This window comes from Oryctolagus cuniculus, chromosome 2 (genome assembly GCF_051225735.1).
Source record: "Oryctolagus cuniculus isolate XC-2025 breed Fujian yellow rabbit chromosome 2, ASM5122573v1, whole genome shotgun sequence".
NCBI lineage: Eukaryota > Metazoa > Chordata > Mammalia > Lagomorpha > Leporidae > Oryctolagus > Oryctolagus cuniculus.
Window position 1 is genome coordinate 26,439,677 of NC_142868.1, and position 22,806 is coordinate 26,462,482.

The window sequence follows — 22,806 nt, forward strand, 5'->3', positions numbered from 1 at the left end:
TTTAGAAATTTATATTTGCTAAATAAAAGTTAAAAAAATAAAAAAAGAATGTATGTCCTCAGAAAATGATTCCAGAATTGAGTTTCTGACCAAAATTTATACTTACGTGAAACCAAAGATGTGACTATGTTTGTTTAAAGCAAATAATTATACATCTACAAAATGTTTAACTATTCACAATGGTGCACCACATTCCATAAAGTGTAATGTATAGTTGTTAAAACAAGTGTCAATCATCATGAGTTGGAGGAAAGGTAAAGCAAATAGATGGAAATATTGTATGGATGGTAGAGGAAGAGTGATCTGGAAGTTGTATGGGAATTACAGGCTTAAAACATTCATTTGAGAAATTATAGGCAAGGAAATCACTTTTGAAGTCTCTGCAAAACGTACCGAGGGAGTTTTGACTTTCTGGAAGCGTCAATGATGGAGGAGAAAGTCCATCGAATAGGAACTGAACACTAAGTGCCTACATATTTATTCTGATTCTGACAAAAATATACTTATTATTTTTGATTGGTTGCTTACTCTATGAAACTTCTTCTCTGTCTTAACACTGAGAGAATTCTTAGAAAATTCTGTTACTTTTCAGGTGTAAAATTATTGTTTTACATATGAAGACTTATTCAATTCATATTCTGTCACAATAAAAAGCAAAACAGAATATTTAATCTGTGATTTTTGTGTCTCCTCTTCCAATATTTATAAGAGATGTATGAAGGTTCTAAGCCTTTTAAGAAAAAAAATGTTTAGCCAGTTAGTTAATTTCGCTCCCTTCATTTATCTGTACTGTAAGTAACTTTGCTCCAGATCGTCTTCGTTGGGATGCTTTACATTTTGGCAACAATCACAATATAAATGTTGCTAGTAATGATGACATTTCTCTACAGCAGATTTGTTATAACTCATGATGAACTTCACAATTTATTATAGGAATTTGCAATATAATATTTTCATGTGAATTTACCATACTTGTCCATAGTTAATAATAATTTTAATCTTGTTGTTATCCCTATGTACAAGACATTGGTTTCAATATGCGTTAGATCTGACTGGCTACTTTCTTCCACATTAGTGGATATTAGCTTTTTAGTTATAACCTGCATTCAAGTAAAAATAAAAAAGAGAAGTAGCAAAGAGCAAGGATAGCATATGTCATAACAAAACTATTAATCAGACAAAACCATTCTTAATAATTTACTTGAAAATAAAACATAACCAGATTGTGGCAAAATAAAGATATCTATTATCTGTTCATAAATAATTAGATGTATTTCATAATTTTCTTTGCATTTAATAAGGAAGATGTTAAAAGAAGACTTGAAAAACCCAAATTAGGAGACAATGTTCAATTTAGAACATTCCCTAAGGGTAGCACATTTTTCCAGTGATAGCTAGCAGACAAAATGAGATCTTTCACAGCATTGGTGCCAACAATAAGACGATTATATTCTTACAATTAGCTTAAGTGAATATTGATAAAATCACAGTCCAGGAGGCCAGTGCTATAGCACAGCAGGTCAGGCCACACCTGTGATGCCTGTATCCCATATGGGCACGAGTTCATGTTCCAGCTGCTCCGCTTACAATTCACCTCCCTGGTAATGACCTGGGAACATCAGCAGAAAATAGTCCAAGTACTTGGGACCTTGCCACCCACTTGGGAGACCTGGAAGAGTCTCCTTGCTCCTGGCTCAGCACAAGCCATTATGGCCATCTGGGGAGTGAACCAGTGAAAGGGAGATCTCTCTCGTCTACCTGTCTCTCTGTAACTCTAACTTTCAATAAATCTTTAAAAAAATTCTAAAAAAAATACATAAATGTTTAAAAGCATTTGACACTTGGTTTATAAAACAGTTTTTATAAAATGTACTTACTAAAATAATCATATGTACTACCGTTTTCTGTCTTTTTCATTGACTATGAATTGATACATACTGACAATAAAACAACACAATCTGAAGTCTGTATCTTTAAAGCATAGCAACAAGACAATCATGTAGAAACACACAATGGATTAAATTGGTTTGCACAGAGGAAATAAACATAGAGGAGGTACTGATTTTCTATTGATATATATAACATAATACTTAACAACCATTTGTTAGCTCACAGGTCTGTACATCTAAAGTCTGGCATGGCATGGCTTTGTTTTGCGCTAGAGTAGAAATTTCAAACACCTGGTCAGAATTTTTGTCTACAAGCTCTGGAGAAAAATGTATTTCCATGTTCATTCTTGTGGTTAACTAAAGTCAGCTTCTTTCATTTGCAGGACTAAGGTCTCTCTTTCCCATGCAGCTGTGAGGTGAGGACTGCTCTTGGCTGCTAGAACTTGTCTCTCTCCATTAGCAACTTAGAACAAGGATGTGTGCTGCTTCCAGAATGGCCAGAGTGCACCTTTCTGATTTCCTTTGGAGAAAAATATAGGCTTTGAAGGGGCTCATAAGTAGGATGGGCTCACTCAGATAACCTTTTTATTGCAAGGTCAGCAATGTTGTATAATACGATCTAATCGCAGGAGTAAAGTCTATCAGATGCACAGTGCCAAGGACTATGCAAGGAGCATTTTAGATTTCTGCTTCCGCCAGGACTCTGGAGTCTGTGTGCTGGGCTTTGTGTTTTGGCTCGCTGCTTCTAGCTAGAGAACTTGCTTGATCTGATTTGTTCTTTTCTCAGTCTTGCTATTTATAAAATTGGTATAATAGTCATTATAAGGAGTTTATACATATGTAAGTCCTCAATACATTCTATGCATTCTCATGCATTTTTAAGAATATGTAGATAGGTTTGGGAAGGGATGTTGTGTGTAAATGTTTCCCAGTGGGCCTGCACTTGCAAATAAGCATGACATGTGGTGAATGTGTTTGCTCTTCTCTCAGTTCCAATGACGGTGTCATGATGGTAGTATCCTGCAGCATTGCAATTCTAGAATTAAGCATGCAACTTTGGTACAACTTGGTACCCAATTATTACCAAGGCAATTACTCCTACTATATCTGAAGAAAAATTGATCCTTTATAGTGCTGTGGGAAAACCAGCTATTGGACTGATTGAGAAAGAGTGTATCTATCACCAAAAACAAAATAAAGGAATTTACCCATGGAATTTATATAAACATCCCTGCATAATATATGATCACTTGTAAATTCCTTGATCCAACTAAAGAAGCCAAAGTTAAACAATTCCACAGTTCTGTCCTTTTTGACCATATAAAAACTGAATTTCCATAAAATCCACTCTGGCAGTTACTATCTATCTTTCTTGCTTTCATTCCAGAATTATTTACTCCTTAACAACTTTTCAATACTAAGTCTGGCTAACTCATGTACACTATTTTGGCATCTTAATATTAGCTCTCTCAATGGAAGACAATTTTCACTCTACCTTGTTGTCTGTCATTTATGTTACTTACTATAGTTACAGTCTGAGAGTGTGTACAGATCATTCATAACATTTTAAATCAGAAACTCCATGGATATGGAAGGATTTTATGTTCAAGTTCCAAGTATTCATTCTTTATTTCTGAATCTGATGTAATTAGCTGAGAATTTGTTATCTATTGAGAATAAAATTCAAAGTTGATTTCTGAATTCTATGGATTTAATAAAAAATTAGTAAATGATGGTAACTACTTTTGAATCTTCCTACTACTAAACTCAGTTCACCTTTCTTCATGATGAAGTAGATTCCACCAAAGCTAAGTTAGCTATACACCTTGTCCTACCCTTGGGGACGTTTATTTTGTTAGCCCTGCTATGATCTTTAACTCCATTTTTCTTAAACAAATGATATCTATGTTTTTGGGGGAAGTGTTAATAAATGTGGGCTACATGTACACTAGTAAATTATGGAGAAACAACAGTGGCACAAGGGCAGATAAAATTGTGTAGTACATTTCATTGTTCTAGTACAATAGTGAATAAACATTGAAATATGTTTGTGTTTGTTGGGGTACTGTTAAAGTTTCTACCATTATCACCGAGAAACTATAATTAAGTACTGTTAAGATGGACTAGAATGTTTCATAGATTATGTTTTTAATATTGTTGATTTTGTCTTTGAGGTATGACTAAAAATATCATCTATATGTTTAATATTAAAATTAGGAAAATCTCTATGTGGACACAGAAACTCATGCCTCTATTTCCTGAAATATAGTTCACAGACCACTTGTGGTAACTAAGACCTAGATGCCTATGCTTATTGAATTTTTTTTTTCTGATGAAAATGCTTGTGTTCCAAAAACATTTAAATATAAGGGGCCAGCATCGTGAGACAGTATAAGTGACCAACTGTGACTCTGGCATGCCAGATAGGAACAGAAGTTTGAATTTCTCCTGCTCCAATTCTGATCCAGCTCCCTGCTAATGCACGTCTAAGAACAGCAAAAAATGATCCATTTCCTTGAGCCCCTGCATCTATACAGGAGTCCCAATTGGAGTTCCAGGCACCTGGCTTCGGTCTGGCCCAGCCCTGGTCATTGTGGCCATTTAGAGAGAGAACTACAGAAAGCAGATTAATCTCTCTCTCTCCCTCTCTCCCTCCCTCTCTCTGTTAGTCTTTCAAATAAATGAATAAATCATAAAAATTATCTAAATATGTGCTTCTCTTTGATTCCAAGTCACTTAATTAGATATTATACATTATGGAAAAATATAAAGTATGCATTTAATTGATTACATATATCCTGAATTTTCAAGAAATTCTGCTTCACTTGGAACTGTTTTCTTCTGTTTATTAGGATATCTATCATATAAAACAGGAGGTTATTATACAGATCCAGCAAAAAGGAAGTGAAAATATTTAGACCTGGTTTGTGTCAGGACACAGAACTTTTCAGGATTACCGACGTTCAAACAATCATATCACTTGAAAAATGACTGCCGTCAGCAGTTTGGTTCACACTGTGATTTCTGTCTCTTAATTTTAAAGCCATACATAAATGCATGTCTCCTTGCCTTGAGTAGGGGTGACCCTGTCTAGGTGGATTATGTCTTTCCAGCTATATCCAGAACTGTGATGGAAGGGTGGTACTTATTGAAGGATTCAGAGAGATAGGACCAAGGTGCAGGATCATTATAGTGCATTTGCACAGAGGCATAACATACATACACAGAACATACTGTGTAGCCTAGCAGATACATAAATCATGCTGATCTAACAAGCATAAAACAAATGGAAATCAACCCCTTGTCTTGTCTCTGAAGATTTTCTCTGCCTTTTGATTGAATCCCTCTCTTCCCAAGCAGAGTTGACATCAGATTTCCCTCTAACCTCAGTCCCCACCAGCCAAGTAACAGAGGTAAATTCAGTAAAGGAATTACTGTCTTCCTGGGGAATTGGAGGGTGAGCAATAATGCGTATGCAGCAAGGCTGAGTAACACAGAAATGAGAAAGATAAACAATCACTGGACACATTCTTTCCCTGCAAATGCATTCTCATCAGGTTGCTACAGCCACAAGGCCCCAAAGGAGGAACTGGCAAGAAAAACACAAATGGAAAAATAAAACCCATTCACAATTTTAGTGTTTGTTGAGACAAAGTAATTACAGAGCCACCAGGCCCAATTACAAAGCACACAGAGTCAATTGTCATAAAGTATTTAGAGAGCCAGCTACAGAAGTGATTTGATCAGCAACCTTCCATTCAACACAAGCCAGCTCAGGGCCTTTTTGCTTCTTGTTTGTAGAAGTCAAACAATGCCCTCCATAATTGCCTTGCTTGTTCTTTCTACCCTTAAACATTTACCACAGAGAATTAATTTCTCCATGTGATCTTCTGCTGCTCAGAAAAAGCAGATTCTTTGCCCCATTTCATTTTCAGGGATTTCTTCCTTCTAAAATAGCTCCATTTATCTACTTCTCTTGACATTTTGACCTCCGCAATGGACATGTCGTTTTAATATTATTTAGTGATTTTGCATATCCAATTAAACTTTAAAAATATTGTGCGCAGAATGGGCATTCAGCCTAGCAGCTAGGACTTGGATTCAATTTCTGGCTTTGATTCCTGTTTCCAGCTTCCTGTTAATGTACATCTTGGATGGCGGCAGGAATGCCTCAAGTAATTGGGTTCCTGCCACTCTTGTGGGTGACGTGAATTGTTTTTCTAACTCCTGACCTCAGTCTCAGCCCAGCCTTTCTGTTGTGGGCATTTCATGGGTGAATCAGCCAATGGGAACATTGTTTCTCTCTCTTCCTCCTCTCCAGTTTCTTCTCACTTCCTCTCTCCTTGCTGCTCAAATAACATAAAGCTAAAACACAGTATGCATTCAGAAATGGAGAGCAATGTTAAAAGATTAATTTCTAATCTCCTACTCCTCCCCCACCTCTAAATTGTATACATGTGGGTTATGACACTAGAGGTATATTGCACACAGGATGCCAGATTTTTCAGGCTCAGCTTCTGTGTTGAGTGCCTAACTCTAAATAATCTGGCAATGGTTAAAAGTATAATGCTATAAAGTATAATGTAAAAATATAATGAAATAAAATGTTTTATAATAAAGAATAACATTGGTTAACATCTGGGATGTGACATATAGGTTACAAAAGGCACCGCATATGTTATAGGATGTGTCTCAATTACCTGCAACTTGTTTGTTTTTCAATATTGGGAAGTGTGATTACATTTCCAAGTGATAGTAGGGAACAAATTAAAAGGACTTTCAGAATGAGCATTGAGGGACAGTGGGTTAACCAATGCTTGGAGTGCACACATCTAATTTTGGAGTGTCAGATAGTGTCCCATCTCCACTTTGAATACAGCTTCCTGCTAATGTGCATACTGGGAGGCGGCAGCAGATAAGCACTAGGGCCCTTGCCACCATGTGTTAGACCACGATGCAGGACATGGCCCCTGGCTTCACTCGTGCCTACTGCCAGCGCTTGTCACATTTCGGGAGTGAAGTAGAGGATTAAAGACCTCTTTCTGAATGGGCCATCAAAGAAGGAGGTACCTTTCTTTTAAGGGAGGATAGAACTTCCACTTTGACTATGGCCTTGTCTAAATAAGGTCGGAGTTGGCAAACTCAAGAGGCTTCCATAACCTTGGCAACTCATGACAAGAGCCTTGGGTGATTACTGACGTCACAAACAAGAGTATTAATTGTTAAATCAACAACAGGAGTCACTGTGCACTTACTCCCCATGTAGGATCTCTATCCTTAATGTGTTGTACTAATTCATGAATTAACGGTATAACTAGTACTCAAACAGCACTTTATACATTTTTGTTTCTGTGTGGGTGCAAACTGTTGAAATCTTTACTTAGTATATACTAAATTGATCTTTTGTATATAAAGATAATTGAAAATGAATCTTGATGCGAATGGGATGGGAGAGGGAGTGGGAGATGGGATGCTTGCAGGTGTGAGTGAGGCTATGGGGAGAAAAAGCCAGTGTAATCCATAAGCTGTACTTTGGAAATTTATATTTATTAAATAAAAGTTAAAAAAATAAAAATAAAAAGGCAGAATGATAAAGAGAGGGAGAGAAAGATCTGCTAGTTTACTCACCAAATGACTTCCCTTTCCAGGGCTGGGCCAGGGCAAAGCCAGGAGTCTGGAACTCCATCTAGGTCTCCTACGTGGGTATGAGGGAGCCCAAGTACTTGAGCCTTATTCCACCACTTTTCTCTGGCGCATTAGGAGGGAACTTGACAGGAAGTGCAGCAGAAGGAACTGGAATCAGAATTACTGTATTGGATGCTAGCTTGGCAAACTGCAGCACAATGCTGTCCCTCAGAATTATCCCATTTCTAATGTAGATTTTATTCAACCTTAATAATATAGATACCACAATTAATTTACATACTTCTTATGTATTAATAGGCATTTAATTTTTATATTACTTTTAAGAATAATGCTTTAATGAATCACATTGTTTAAAATTTGATAAATTTAGCCTGCTATTAAGTAGGTTGACTTTTTCCTCTTTGCTTCATATCTGACTCTTTCTCTTAGCTGTGATACAGTACAGTATTATTGTATGAGAAAACACACTAATAATTTTATTAAATTATACTGTTATAATTGTTCATTTTAAATTAGTGCTAATCTCTTTCTGTTCCTAATTTATAAATTAACCTTTATCATAGTTATAATAAAAATAGTATTTTTAGGTTTTGGTACTATCCATAGTTTCAGGCATCTTCTGGGGGTTTTGGAATATAGGGAAACTGCTGTACTTTGAGCCGAGCCATATGTACAATGCTATATAATATTTAGGAAAATCCTTGCACAAATTTTTATTAAATTGCTTTTAATTCATTGCTTAACTAATTCCTTAAATAATTTGAATTCATTCCTTTACTTCTCATCAATGAACACATCATTCAAGTCTTCTTTTCAAACTTTAAATAAAACATATCTTTTTACTTTTGTTGTTAGATTCGATATACAATTTTACTTCTAATAGACATCACTAAATTAATATTGCTGAAAATTTATTAAAACATTTTTTCAATGTTCACAAGTGAAATTGTGAACTTTCAAAAAACTGTTCTTGTCTTATTTTGTATCAAAGTGCCCTGTCTAATAAAATGATTTCATGTCTACATAAGCCAGGACTCGGCACATTCATGAGCGTTTGATGAAAGACTGCTGTAACATCATCTGTGAAGTGTACATTCGGGTGGGCAGATATTAAGTGACTATTTAAATCATTCAAAAGATTATTGAATACGGAGATGTAATGTTTCTTCTGGAGCCAAATTTATTAGTTTATTTTTGTTTTGAAAAATATGCTTAATCTTTTTTCCCATGAATTTCTCCAGAGTGATTTTTACAATATGGAAAAGGTTCTATTTTATTTTGCATTACATGCATTCTGTTCTTTCTGAGAATGGATATGTGTGTGTTTTCTTTGTCAATTTTGTTTCTGATAGATTTTGACAAACACTTTTTAATTTCAGTAGTGTTCTTTTAAGAATAAAAACTTCATTTAACATACCACTTTTACTGCTTTCTATTCTTATCTCTATTTAACTTTCTTTTACCTTTATTAGTATCTATTCCATAGTTTGTGTTTTGTATTTTGGGTGGCTTGTTTTTAAATAATATAAACTATACATGTCTATAATTATCTTTTTAAAATTTTATTTAAGGTATACAAATTTTATGTATTTCATGTATATAGATTTAGGAACATAGAATTATAACATGCATTATAATTTTTATAATTTTAATATATAATATTTAATAATTTTACTAGCTAATATTTTCATTGTTATTCATCAGAATATTTTGAAATTTCATTTATGATTATTTACTCTCATTTTTCATCGATGAATTAGGTATATGTCAACATTTATTTTTAGGAATTAAAAATATAAGGTTTTTTAATTTACTGCATGATTTTCATAGAAGATAGCATATTTGATGCTCATTATTTGGAACACATTTTGCATTTCTTTCAAGTATTATTATGCTGCTATTTTTTGCAGATGTCTCATATGTACCCAGTAAGAACATACACTAATTGGAGAAATATTGTTACTCTCTATATATCCAGGACATCAAGTTTAGTGCAAGCATTATTCACTGCTACTATATCTTTTATATTTCCAGTTGCCTGGTCTCTGAGAGTAGCATATCATAAGACTTATCCTTACTGTATCATATGGAGTACAGGGTAGGAAATCCATTATTTCTATTGTTGATGCCCAGTAGACATGAAATCACATCTAACCCACATGTCCAATCCATCCAAAAATGCCAACACTCTTATTATGACTTAAATATCAAACCTGTTTGATATGAAGAACTATTGTAGACCTTGGAGTAGAGGTGGACAATGAACTGACTTTATTTTGAAAACATCATGGCTAACTTTTAGGCAACCATTTAGGAAACTGGTATAATAATTCAGATGAAAGGTTCTGGTCACTACTTTCAGGTAGAAGTGGGAAAGTATTGAGAAATGATTATATATATGTGTGTGTGTGTGTGTGTGTGTGTGTGTATACATACATACATACACACACACATTTTTTTTTAACTTTTATTTAATGAATATAAATTTCCAAAGTACAGAATATGGATTACAAAGGCTTCCCCCCCATAACGTCCCTTCCACCTGCAACACTCCCCTTATCCACTCCCTCTCCCCTTCCATTCACATCAAGATTCATTTACGTTTCTCTTTATATACAGAAGATCAGTTTAGCATACATTAAGTAAAGATTTCAACAGTTTGCTCCCACACAGAAACATAAAGTGAAAAATACTGTTTGAGTACTAGTTATAGCATTAAATCTCAATGTACAGCACACTAAGGACAGAGATCCTACATGAGGAGTAAGTGCACAGTGACTCCTGTTGTTGACTTAACAAATTGACACTCTTGTTTATGGCATCAGTAATCACCCTAGGCTCTTGTCATGAGCTGCCAAGGCTATGGAAGCCCCCTGAGTTCACTGACTCTGATCATTTTTAGACAAGGCCATGGTCAAAGTGGAAGTTCTCTCCTCCCTTCAGAGAAAGGTACCTCCTTCTTTGATGACCCATTCTTTCCACTGGGAACTCACTCGTGGAGATCTTTCATTTAGGTCCTGCCCCCCCACCCCCCCAGAGTGTCTTGGCTTTCCATTCCTGAAATACTCTCATGGGCATTTCAGCCGGATCCGCATGCCTTAAGGGCTGATTCTGAGGCCAGAGTGCTGTTAGCACATTTGCCATTCTATGGGTCTGCTGTGTATCTCACTTCCCATGTTGGATCATTCTCTCCCTTTTTGATTCTATCAGCTAGTATTTGCAGACACTATTCTTGTTTATGTGATCCCTTTGGTTCTTAGTCCTATCATTACGATCAATTACACACATTTTTGAAGCAATGCTATGGTTGCTTTACATAGGACTGGATATGTATGTCAATGTTGACTCCAAGCCTTTTCTGCCCAGGCAACTAAGAGGCTGAATTTAGAACAGATGATGTTTTGTAATTGTGCACTTAAAATTTATCTCCTAATATAAAATATGTTGTATGAGTATTTTGTTACATTTAAACAGGATCTAGAATGAAAATAGCTTTCCCAACAATTATTTCCTTTACCCTAATAACATGGTTATCTTATTTTCTGTTTGATCTTATGTTGTGACTACTTCAGCAATTTGTCTCATATAACTTTTATCATTTCTTCACATTCTTGTTCATAAAATACAGATTTTAAAATTTATTGGCTATATACACATGATATAAAATTTAAAATTGCAATTGGTTAGCATGTTTCATTTTAACTCTCTGTATATATCTGATTTTATTTTGACTATAATTATGTGATTTGATTACCACAATCAAATTAACACATGCATCACCACACATAGCCACGATGGTGATGATGTATGGTGAGGACAATTAATATCTTGCTGGTGGAATAGTGATTACTAGAGACTTGGGGGGGTGACAGAAAAAATTTAGATAAGGGACCCTGTATTCTGGTAGAGTACAATGGAGGAGTAATTAGTTCTGGGGAAAGCAGAATTAGTCTTTGTGTTCTACAGCCTAGTAGAGTAACTACACTCTATAACAATCTATAAAATATTTCAAAATAATTGGACAATAAGTGATTGAGGAAATAGAAATGCTAATCATCCTGATCTGATCATGATCATCATCACACCATACTTACCCCCTAATTATGTACAAAGACAATGAATTCTTTATATTTAAAGCCTTAAGTTTCTCATTAGATTAGAGAACTGTTATCCTACGACTATTTTATTTATTATTTATTTCTATATATTCTAAATTATTTGATTCTACTTAAATATTTCCTGACATGTTTTTGTTTTCATTCTGTTTCAGTAAATTTCTACAAGAGTTCGAGATATTTCATAGTTTTTCCAACTCATCCTAGGTGAAAAATGACAGAATGCAATTTAGAATCCTGAAGCACATTTCTTAACATGACAATTTTAATGCTAATTTTTCTGTTGATTACATCATCCAGTCATGCAGACTGGAACTTTATTTTGATTCATGGTTTCAGAAGTTAATTATTTACCATTTCATTCAAGAATCTAAAGATCAAAACCCCAAAGGGAAATGAAATTACAGTCATGTCCAATGAAGTTCTCACTTTCACATTTTCCATTAAATTTTCTTTCAAAGAAACTGTTCTCTTTTAATGAGAAATCACACTAGCATATGATTATAGACATCTCTCTGTAATGGCTACATCAGATCTTATGCAAGAAATCCCAAATGTTTATGTAAAGGACTATCTCAACATCATAGAACTTTGAAATTACCAGTCTATTACACAGAAATTTGCTGATGCTTAAAGAATAAAACCACAAGAAAGTACAGGGCTCAAGCATAACTAAGGCATATTAGAGGAATTAAGCAATTTTTAGGAATCAACAGAAACCATGTTATTGAAATCCATTATTTGAACAATTATTTAAAAAAACTAAAATAAGGTAATTTAAGTGCTAAAGCAATAAATTCATGGAAAAATTAAGGCTACAGGATTTGGAAAATAATTTCAGTTATATTGGGGTCATTTCCTTAGTTATGCCAGTAATCACTAGCTACTTAGTGATACTAATGTCTGAAATTAAAATAAGCTGAACTGCACTTGACAGAGTTCCTCTTTCAAATGTCAGTTCAGTCACTGCTTAGGTAATCTTAGATAAAGAAAGGAAAAGTAGATAAAGAAAGGAAAATTCTTCTAATTTAGGAGTGGTTCTCTATAGCTATCTTTCTATTGAAACCTGAATGGGATAAATTCCACATGACAGTGAATCCAGGATTGTGCTGCCCAGAACAGACAATGGCAGAGGACCAGTGCTATAGCCTTGGGGTATTCACTTGAGCTGGTTAGCCTTAGTGAGTCTTATGTGAAAAATGTGTAAAAATTACATTGACCCAGAAGAAACCCAATGTAACTAAGACCCTTTTGAATGTGGTTTTTATTTACTCATGAGCACTAGTAACTTTTTAATCTCTGCAATGAAGAATGCACATCTTAAACACAGAGTCTGAGGACATCAAGTCAGAATTTTTGCTTAGAGGAAAAGGATATATAAATTAATTGATAATATATATTGAAAGGATTTTACCAATGTTCTCTCACTAAAATGTACAAAATTAATCTAAGGTTGTCTACTAATGGGTATTTAATTTTTATTTATGTTTGAAATGACATGTGCCAAAATTTCTTGTCAACTCTGAATTATTAATAATTGCCCATGATTTTATTTTTCACATTTGGATTTTTCTATTCTTTCTCTTTTCCTTAGCTATGTTACATTCTTCTCAAGGACTGAAGCAGTCAGTAGGTGAGTGTTCTATCTTGGCTTAACTAGCCCCTCAGGAGTACTTCAGAGGTAGAAAAAAAGGCTCCTAAGGCTCGGTGAAGGACAAAGAAAAAGGAGTATAGGTGGTGAAAATCAACTTATGATCCTTAGTCCCCTGTGATGCATGGTCACACACCTTCCCGAAGACTAATAGAGGATGCTCTCAAAGTTTCAATTTTCTTGTTCCTACAAGCTGATATTCAGTTCTTAAAGACAGAGGCAATAGGCCACATAGAAAATGCGCACTCCCCTCACAATTGTGGCATTTCTTGGTAAGGTTCATTGCCCCCGTGAATGAAGATCCAGTTAGTATCTTTGCAGTGGGCCATGTTTAATATTTTAGCATCTGGTAATGGGAATTACAGGACTTATAAAGGTAATCTTATTAAACCAAAATTCTGGTAACTATATGACTTTTTTTAGTTTAATATGGAATTTCATGTTAAATACTAAATATGAAATTCTATATTAAGATAAATGAGCAATATATTTAAGTTCCTTGAACTCTCCATTTACCAGATATTTGCAAGCCTATGATGTGATATACTATCAACAAAATTAATTCTTTTTAATTTAGAACTCATATTTTAATAAGTAATTTCCCTTTTCTCTCCCATGCTCACTCTTTCACACCTATATCCTCACACCAATCCAAATATTGTTCAATATAAAATGTGAAATATCTTTCAGAAATTTTTGAAATCCAAAAAAATTAAAAGTAAACATTTCTGTAATAGTTATATGAATAAATCATATAAAATACACATCAAATGATGAGATAAGCAAATGAACTTTATTCTGATAATGGCTAATTGTGATCACTTTTGCTTAAAATAGTGAGCTATTATATTTTGGTGAAAGTACACATTGTCCTTTACTGATGTTGATTTACCACTTACTATCTACCGCATCACAATTTAGTTTCTACTTCTCTACCCACACTGAAACTACTCTGCACAATGGCAGCTACACTCTGTAATTGCCAAAGCCAATGGACTATTTATAGTACTGGTGTGACTGTCTTCACAGAATTTGCACTGCTATGATAACAGCCTCTCTGTTCTAAACTCCCCTATCTCAGGTGCTTTAATTCTGTCTCTAAATTTTCTTCTCTTTTAAAAAAGACTAAATACAAACTAGGTGAAAGTTTTAAAAAAGTGTTAAATGAGTTAATGCTCATAAAGCACTTAACACACCACTTGGCACACTAACAATCGATCAGTATTTATTATTAATGAGTTTCTAAGAAGCCACTCATTATTGATGATCCTTGTATCTCCTTGACCATTTCCTCTCTGTTTTATCTCCAAAACACTGTAAAAAAGAAATTGAACACTGACTTTAAATTCTTTCTCTTCTCTTTTCACCCACTAAGTGAACTAAGTGAACTCATGTTTCCAGTTCTCCTCATGTATACTTTGTAGAGTTGATGTCTGTGACTACAACTCCCTCACCTCCCATCCCAGATTCTCAAGCCTTGCTCTTCAGCTGTTAGTCTCTTTTCATCTGATTGCTGCACACACATGCATGTATATTCCATTGAAATCTCGCATACGCATGTGTAAGCTAAGTCATGGTTTCTGGATCCAAACTCTTCTATTTTATCATTTTGTCAATTAATAGTGGAGTCAGTTAAGTCCTAACACTCAGTCAATCTTATTTGGACATATCACAGTGAAAATCACAGCTAATACGTGAGCTCTGTGCTAAATACTGGGCAAAACTCATGGTCTCAGGAGCATTCCCACATTAAATGCGTCGTTTGTTTTCCACATCCTGAAAACACCTAGATGCTAGGTTACCTACCAGTAATCGCTGTCAGAATTATTCTCCACCACCAATATTTCCTTTGAACTCATCTATCAAATCAAGTTTCTATATTTCTCTTTATGTCTTAACACAAACATTTCAGCATTAAATTCTTCAATAACTCCATTCCAAAGCTCATCATATAATTATTACGCCCAGTAAGTAGAACTGTACTTTGGTATTTGCTTATATTTACAGTTTCAACTCCTCCAATTCTTTTTTTATCTTGAAATTTCTGCTTTCCTGAGTGCATTCGTGTGTGTTTCTCTGGAAGTTCCTCTTGCATAGAAAATCTTCCCCTTTCTTAAATAATAGTAATCACCAGTGTGGTCAACACTGAACAAGGGTTTATAATTAGTCTCACAGTTTTAAGCTCTTAACACTGATTATTTATTCTAAAAATAAAAGTAAAAGATAGGAGCATGCTAACACTATTTATAGCTGAGAAAATTCAGTCACGGAGAGAAAAATTTCCAGAGTTAAAGAGCTACTATGTGACAAAATCCATGCTCTTATTCAGTCCCTTTGATTTGGATATTGCTTCAGTCTCATTTCTATGACATCCTGAGCTTTAAGTTCATTCGTGCATGGCTTTTCCACAGTTCTTAGTTCCTATCTCCAGTAATCGTTCTACACTGTGTCTGTGTAAGGGATCTGACTTACTTTTTCCACTCAAAATTGAAGTTATGGAATGAATTTTAAGATGTGTCAAATTAGTGAACTGAATGAATGAATTGACTGAATATTATTTTATTTAAAGCTAGAATTACCTGGAGACTGAACAAAAAAGATATAATGTTTCATATTTGAAAGGATGGGAAATAAGATAACCTTCTTCAAACCTATAGAAACTGGAGGGGAAAGTTGCAATCTAAATAGCAGACATTTTTACTGGCCATAAATGCTGAAGTAAAATGAATGCATACGTAAAGGAAGGGTCAGAAAAGAGAACTTGTCCTGCTTCATATTTTGCTTGAAAGGAAAATGGTAGAAAATGTACATTTGGAGGTAGAGGTGAACTATTTGTAAGGATTTGTACTCAAAGCCAGAACCATCTCACAGGAGAATTCAAACCTTTAGCTCTCATTATGGGCTGATTCTGGAACAGAAAGATGTTCTGAGGAAAAGTCAAGCTTGGAGATGCCATGATGAGCAAGAGCCAGTCTGAGTCTTGATAGAACTAATATACTGGAGCCAGCACCATGGCGCAGTAGGTTGATCTTCTGTTTGCAGCGCCAGCATCCCTTATGGGCGTCGGTTCTAGTCCCAGCTGCCGCTTTTCCAATCCAGCTCTCTGCTATGGCCTGGGAAAGCAGTAAAGATGGCTCAAGTGCCTGGGACACTGCACCTGCAAAGGAGACCAGGAAGAAGCTCCTGGCTCCTGGCTTCGGGATCAGCACAGCTTGAGCCGTTGTTGCAATTTGGGGAGTGAACCAATGAAAGGAAGACCTTTCTCTCTGTCTCTCCCCTTCACTGTCTGTAACGCTACCTCTAAAATAAATAAATAAAATCTTTAAAAAAAAAAAAGAATTGATATCAGTTAGAAGCAGGACCAGGGTCCATCAAACCTAAGAAGTCTACTCAGTTGAGAAAAAAAATTCCACTAAAGTATAACATCAGTTAAAAGACTAAGGAACACTCCAGAGATTCAACTCATTGCCCACAGTTATATTCCTCTAAAACTTTATGGTGGCAGAGTCCTGGATTTTAGTGCATAACTGGTATTACAACTCTAGAGTTTCCAGTTTCAATTATTTGTTGGTATGTAGTGAAAGGATACCATTACTGTGTATTCTTCTATTGTACTAGAAAATAAAAACAATAGCCCATTTTAGGAAGTCCTTCTTTATGTAAATTGAGAAAAGCATTTAAAAGATTTATGTTGTGAAATAAGTCAGTTCCCAAAAGACAAATAAAATGTTTTCTCTGATCTGTGGTAACTTATGGCGTATAAAAAATAGAATGTATATGAGCAAAATTGAAATTTTGAGATTTGATTATTGTATATCTGTATACATATACACAGTTTTTAGACTTTAGCAGGCTAAAGCAATATTATATTATATTACTTATTTCCAAAGATCGTATTTTTATCTTAGAATTTTGTCCCTATCTAGAGTAATGTTGCTCAGTAGTTAGTTTGTGCCTATATATTTGTCTAGTTCATCTCAATGCCCACACTATACACCAGTTTCAGGTAAGTTTATAGCACATAATAAATGCCCAATAAATATCTGCCAAGTAAATAAATGAGTTGTTTCAAGTATTTTAAAGATAACCCATGTAAAGCTTTGAGCACAGTGTTATAAATACATCAATCCCTTATAATCATGAGCTATTTGTTTGTATTGCTGTTACACTGTATTTTGAAATGACTCTGAATAATACTATTAGAATAAGTTCAAAGTCATAGGTAACACTTGAGCTGGTTTTTAAAAGTAAACATTTTCATAAAGAGAGATAAAGGGAATTCAAAAGAAAATGAGAATGAATAAGGAAGTAGAGTGCTAGACAGAAATTCTGAGTACAGATAATCAGTGTAAGAAAATGTGTTGGTGTTAAAATGCTGTAAAGGGCATTAGCTTAAATACAGGTAAAGCATTTGGAATTTGTCCTATAAAAGCATCAGGCTGTAGGGCTGATGCTGTGGCATAGCAAGGAAATCCACTGCCTGCAGTGCCGGCATCTAAAATGGGTGCTGGTTCGAGTCCTGGCTGCTACACTTTCTATCCAGCTCCCTGCTAATGCACATGGGAAAGCAGCCGAACATGGCCCAAGTCCTTGGGCCCCTGCATCTACTTGGGAAACTTGGAATAGAATCCTGGCTCCTGGCTTTGGCCTGGCTCAGCCCTGGCCATTGTGGCCATCTGGGGAGTGACTCTGCTGATGGCAGACATCTCTCTCTCCCTCTCTCTGCCTCTGCTTCTGCGTCTACCTCTCTGTAACCCTGACTTTCAAATCAAATACATGTCTTCAAACAAAACGAAACAAAACAAAACAAAACAAAACAAAACAAAACAAAACAGCATCAGGCTATTCTAAAGCTCCTTAAAGGGAATTGATTTTGCACTGGTGTGGCTTTCTTTTCTGTTGTTATTTTCAGAAACATGAACAGTGCATTCCTTCCCCAACACTACTGGTCTCTTATATTTGAAACTTCACATTGTCATCCTTCATTTCGAAAACCTGGATTGTGTGTATTCAGGTTTTGGATCAAATTCAAGATTTGGATCAAGAAGAGAGTAAATCCCAATTAGTACATTAAAATATAAATATATTAGGAAACAAAAAAAGACAATGCTTTTTAGAATCACATTTTTTCTATGTAAAATAGCAAGGATACAAGAAATTTTAAAAAGTCATTAGAGGCCGGCGCTGCGGCTCACTAGGCTAATCCTCCGCCTTGCGGCACCGGCACCCTGGCTTCTAATCCCAGTCGGGGCAATGGATTCTGTCCCGGTTGCCCCTCTTCCAGGCCAGCTCTCTGCTGTGGCCAGGGAGTGCAGTGGAGGATGGCCCAAGTGCTTGGGCCCTGCACCCCATGGGAGACCAGGATAAGTACCTGGCTCCTGCCATCGGATCAGCGCGGTGCGCCTGCTGCAGCGCACTGGCCGCGGCAGCCAATGGAGGGTGAACCAACGGCAAAGGAAGACCTTTCTCTCTCTCTCTCTCTCTCTCTCTCACTATCCACACTGCCTGTCAAAAAAGAAAAAAAAAAAAGTCATTAGAGTGCCTTCTAAAAATTGACTGCAAACATTTAAAGAACAATACCCTGTCTAAATAAACTTGCAATCCTCAGCCACAAGAGTTTCCCAGGAATAATTGTGTATAATGTGAAATGAGCTGACTTGGTATGAACATGAGGTCACCCCAAGAAAGACAAGGCAAATTATATAGTCAAGGCCCCTGTGCTATTAGAAAAAGCGATCATTATAATAAAGTAGAATAGCACATTCTTAAAATGCCCAAAGGCCTTTCTCATACCAAGGGTCAGCAAGTGTCCTCATTATTCTCCAGATCAAAAAAAGACTCTGAAATGTAATGTAAGGAACTGAGAGTAAGGACACAGGGCACTTGAATAAATTAGGAAGTCACTAACAATGTTTCTGACTATTTAATTTTTTAAATTTATTTTTATTTTTATTAATAGAAAAGGAGTAAATTCCATGTATTTCACAGATACAATTCTAAGAGGATGACCATACTTTCCTTTCTCCCTTGTTCCCTCCCTCTCCCGTCTTTATTGTTTTCCTTTAATTTTTGTTATAACACACTTTCAAATTACTTTACAATCACAGGCTTAATGCAACACTAATCATAATTTTCAACAAGTAAAAAGCCGAAAGACTACTGTTCCACAGGAGTATAGACAAAGGCTATACACAATAATCAAATCTTAAGATGTCAGTTCCATTAGTATACATTGCTTTTTTTGGATTCTCTATTAACTACTACATATCAAAAAAAAAAAACATATGATATTAATATTTTGGGACTGGCTTATTGCATTAAGGATAAAGATTCAATATTATTTGGGGGATTGGCATTGTGGCTGAAAGGGTTAAGCTGCCACTTGTAACTCCAGCGTGCCATATCAAAACACCTGTTTGCATCCTGGCTGTACTACTTCCAAACCAGCATCTTGCTAATGTATCTGGGAAAGCAGTGGAGGATGTCCCAAGCACTTGGGCCCATGCCACCCAAGTGGGAGACCAGAGGATGTCCCAAGCACTTGGGCCCATGCCACCCAAGTGGGAGACCAGAATGGAGTTCCTGACTCTTGGCTTTTACCTAACACAGGACTGTCTGTTGGGCCATTTGGAGAGTGAATCAGAAGATGGGAAGACCATTCTTTCTTTCTCTCTCTCAATCTCTGTCTCACTGCTCCCTGAATTTGAATAGAATATCTCTTGTGGTAAAAAGTGAGGAGTTTTTAGCTTTCTGTTATACAATATCCTGAAGGGGTTAATTAAATCACACCATATTCCATATATACTCATTCCCTCCCTTTGGCAGTTTTCTGCTAATCTTTTGTATAATTTATTTCACCCTCTATACTTAGTATCTGTTCCCTAGATAATGTTATGAATCTCTAGGCCTGCAATATCATCTCACTTCATTACTTTCTCAAAGCATCCAGTCTCATATTCACATCACTTGGCTTAGTGTAGCCAGCAAAGTACATTTGTAGACTTAACCAGCCTTCTTGGTGTTTCAATATAAACATCATTAAATTACTTTCTTTCAGGTTTAATGTTTTTATCTCTTCAGTTTTTTTTTTTTTAATTTCAGAAAATAAAACAGCTGGTAAACCACATTTTTGCAAAACTACTTCTTTACTGAGGCCTCAATGGTATCACCTCTTTTGCTTTAAAGAATCCACTCCAGATCAGTGAGAGTAGGCTCCAAGATGGCAGAATAGGGAGGGAGCTCACTGATGGTCCAGGAAAAAACAGTTTAATAAAAGTGGAGATAGTGTAGTCTCAGGGAAGAGTTAGGGAAAAAATGGCAGAGGAAACTCTTCCGGAATTAGAAGGACACAGTGGATCTATATGGAGGACACGGGTGCCCATGGCATGGGAGCCCAGCTGCCTAGAGTGTTCTCTTCCACACCAGCGCTGGAAAGAGAGGTGAGGCAAAACGGCAGTAGCCCAAGACACTGGTGGGAAAGCGACAGGAAGAGCACAGAGGGAACAAGGCTTGAAGCCCCATCGGGGAAAGCATACCAGCCTAACTAGAGGAGAGAAAAAAAATAAAAGAGATGGTATGGACACAATTCTCGCTCTGCACACAGCTTACAAAGGTGTGCAAGACAATAGAGCAGGCGCCATTTTGGACAACGTAACAGCTGCACAAGCTCAGGGCTGTGGCCACTCTCAGCAAAGCAGAAAAACCTGACTCTAGTGGGAGTAATAATAGGGGACTAAGATCGAGTGAATATGTGGAGCTTATGAACCGGGATTATAAAAAAAAAAATAACTGAGGGTGTGTGGGAGACTCACAGTATGACTGAAACATGAGTTATCTCGGTGGGAAATGCCACAAGCTTGGGTGGTCTTGGCTCCCCAGTGAGAGACATTGCGGGGGAATCTGAGCTTACACTGAGGACTGTAGAGATCCTTTGTGTGGTCCTTGGGACAGAGCAAATATTATACCCACTGGGGCTACCGCTCAGGCACTGATTGTCATCAAGGAGAAGAGCTCAGCTGAGTGGAATTACTTTCCTTCTGAATAAAAAAAAAGCAAAAACAAAAGAGAGAGAGAGTGAAGATTTACCATGCTAAAGCTGGGTGTGTCACCTTAGGCACACCCTTAACCCTGAAGAACTGAACAGAGCTCTCTGGCCACATCTACCACAAGCCTCTAGAGATTCACCAAAAGCAGACAGTCCACTTAATCTAGAGTCATAGCATAACAATAAAAGCCACCACAGAGGAAAAAAAAAAAAAAAAAAAAAAAAAAAAAAAAAAAAAAAAAAGAAGAATCCAAAGAATATCTCCACAATGCCAAAAAACAAACACAAAAGCCAATGATACAAGATAAAGGAAGACACAATGATGCTTCCGAATGAATATGACACTCCAATACAAGATTATGAAGATGATGATATAGAAGAAATGCAACAAATGGAACTCAAAAAATTTATAATAAGCACATTTAGAAGTTATTAAAAACAAATGCATGAACTACAGAAATCCATGCAGGACATGTCAAAAAATATCTCTCATTAAAATCAAATATATTAAGGAACTTAAAGGGAGACTTAGACTCCAATACGACCATTTTGGGGGACTTCAATACTCCACATTCAGCAATAGACTGATCAGCCAGATAGAAGATCAACAAGGAAATAGCAGATTTAATTGACACTATAGACTAAATGGATCTCACAAATATCTACAAGAGTTTTCATTCTACACTTGAAGAATACACATTCTTCTCAGCAGTACATGGAAACTACTCTAGGATTGACCACATACTAGGCCATAAAGCAAGTCTCACCAAATTCAAAAGAATCAAAATCATACCATGCAGCTTCTCAGACCACAATGGAATGAAGCTGGAAATTAACAACTCAGGAATCCTTATAGCATATGAAAACACATGGAGACTGAACAACATGCTCCTAAATGAACAGTGGTCATAGAAGAAATCAAAAGAGAAATAAAAAACTTTGTGGAATCAAATGAAGATAACAAAACGACATATCAAAACATGGGATACAGCAAAAGCAGTGTTAAGAGGAAAGTTTATACCAATAGGTGCCTACATCAGGAAATTGGAAAGGTACCAAACAAATGAGCTATCAATGCATCTCAAGGATCTAGAAAAAATACAGCAACCCAGACCCAAAACTAGTAGGAGAAGAGAAATACTTAAAATTAGAGAAGAAATCAACAGAATTAAATCCAAAGAAACATTACAAAAGATAAGCAAAATGAAGAGCTGCTTTTTTGAAAAAAATCAACAAAATTGACACCCCATTGGCTCAACTAACTAAACAAAGGAGAGAAAAGACCCAAATAAATAAAATCAGAGATGAAAAAGGAAATGTTAAAACAGACACCACAGAAATAAAAAGAGTAATCAGAAATTACTACAAAGAGCTGTATGCCAGCAAATACGGGAATCTATCAGAAATGGATAGATTCCTGGACACATACAACCTACCTAAATGGAACCATGAAGGCATAGA